The following is a 2,500-nucleotide window of genomic DNA, read 5'->3' on the forward strand; positions in this document are numbered from 1 at the left end:
GAACATAGACACAATTTTTCTACTGTTTTGCAATCACTGGTCCAGTGCCCTTGGTATCTATGATGTCTACAGTAAGGACCAAATCCTTGTGTCTTTTGATTATCCTCTTTTGCCTTGATAAAGCATTCATACCTTGTGTGTCCTGGTTTTGCACAGTAATGACACAGAATGGACCTATCCCTTGACTGTGACCTACGAGGTGATTTCCCATAAAAAGTGTTGTTTATGGCGCGAGACCTGCTCGGGCTGCGCGAAAACTTATGAAACTGCCTGTAGGAAGGCGTGTGGGAACGAGGTCTAGGCGTCTTTGTTTGTTTGGGCTGCCTCATTTCAGGTCGCGATCGATTTTGTTCTCTGTTTGGGGTCGGTGTTGATGTTTTCACAGCTGATACTGTCTCAGGTACCCTGATTCTACCAGAATGTGCATGTGTGTCGACCACACCTGCTTTACTGCACTGCATCTCTACCTCGTTCATTAAGTCTAGTAAGCACATTCCCGGGATGTACGCGATTGTTTTGGCGATCTTAAGGGTTCTATCAGGTAATTTACACAAGGCAGCTACATAACCAATGATGTCCACGACGAGGTCTGGGGACATCTTTCCATCATCTGTTATCCACTTAGAATTCTCCAGAGTAGCTAATAGGGTTCTCTTGATTGTGGAGACATCAGCAGTTATTTCACTGAGCACATGGTTTGTAGTGTGCTCCTTACAAGATCTACAATTTTATGTAATTCTGGAATTATACCTGGCAAGAAGTTCATACCTCCAGAAAATTTCTTCAGAAATTCAGTTTTAAATTCATCATATGTCCTAGCACGATGTAGCTTATCGGAGCGCAATAAATTGCTTGCTGGACATCTTTCCTGGCTAATGCAAGATGAAAAAATAGCAATTTTCTCTTGTTCATCTAGTATGTGGCGCTTGATGAACATTTGTTCGCACTGACTGATTAATGAAATGACATCAATGCGATCCTTGTCTGTGCCAGAGAATTTTGGGGCAGTCTTATCCTCGTGATACACAAAAACGTGAGGTGTGGTTTTTAGATCAGCAGTATTTGGTTCTTGATTCATATTTAATGATTGCCCTGTTAATTCAACTTGTACGAGTTTATCGTTATGTGAGGGAATGGTAGAATATGTATGACCGGACCGGTGAACCCTGTTAAGTATATTGGCATACGTATTCAAGGCAGCCGCAAAGTCGATACTCTCAACGTCTGAAGGGGTTTCCCACTCATCATCCGAAACTCCCGTATTTGTTTCCTTATCTATAACGTGTGGTGTGGGTTGTACAATGGGTGGGCTGTCTCTTAATTGTGAGTCTGATGTTGTGGCAATTTGTGTGTCATCTGGTATTAACGTGGGTGGTGGCGAAAATATTCCTGTCATTAAGATATGATGTTATGAAATACGCCTCTTGTTTATTTATGTCCTAGCAAACTAGATGAGTAAATAAGTTGAATATAGCTAATTTTAGCACTGAGAAGAAATGAGCAAGTATAATTTTACCCACTTGATACAGATCGTAGAGGTGTGTCGATACAAAAGTCGATCTCGGAAGAAAATACAGGTTTGATTGAAGATCTCTTGATAATTCTAGTGGTGTGTTGATGGACGATATTACTCAGGAAACTCCATGGCCTGGTATTTGTAGTGGTTAACGGCTGTCCCAGGCAAACCTCAACATAGAACGTCGAATTTCCAACTTAACTGTGAAAATAAGTGAATATGAGTAGGAGCTATGTTAATAATGAGTAATGAGTAGTGGGTGAGAAGTGCCTGGTATCAGTCACACGTTGCTTGGCATGGCAGACTCGCGTTGTGATGTCATCTCAGCACATGGTGACGTCGGCTTCCCACACTGGTAGCTGTGGTGAGTGAATGAGTAGCGATGAGTAACTTGAGTGAAGATGAGTTGTGTGTCGTGTCTCACTCTTCGTTTGTTTGTTCCCTTTATTCTATGTGGAAGTTTTCTCGGTCCTTTCTCTAGTGATTTACTCGTTGTGGGATGAAGACTGCCGCTACTTGTAGGTGCGTGTAGAAGATTATACAGACGACGTAGAGTTGTTAATTGTAGTTGATTGTAGATGGCTGTAGTTGATTGTAGATGGCTGTAGACTTTGTAGAACTGAAGCTAACCTTGTAGTCTCGGTTGCTTTTGTAGAAATTTGCTTTTAATTCGGAGACGATGTCCGCAGATTTGCTGGTTTGTCGTTAAGCTACTTGCAAGGCGTCGAGTGATCTCTTGACCTCTGCATCAGCGTAATGATCTGGGAGACGGAGGGGGCATGATGGAGAGAATACTGTCAAGAGCAGATATTGTTGGTTCTTTTCAATCTTGATATTTTGTAGGAATTTAATGTTGATTCGTAGACGAGGTTCGTATACGTTCGCTGCTACCAAATGTCATAAAGACTTTGTAGTTACTTGTAGAGAAGTATATTTTAGACTTGTGGTCGAGCGGCTTTATATCTTGTAGTAGTTTCCCCACCA

Source organism: Coenobita brevimanus, chromosome 80 (assembly GCF_032717465.1).
Source record: "Coenobita brevimanus isolate Jiangsu-jjx chromosome 80, ASM3271746v2, whole genome shotgun sequence".
NCBI classification, from domain to species: Eukaryota; Metazoa; Arthropoda; class Malacostraca; order Decapoda; family Coenobitidae; genus Coenobita; species Coenobita brevimanus.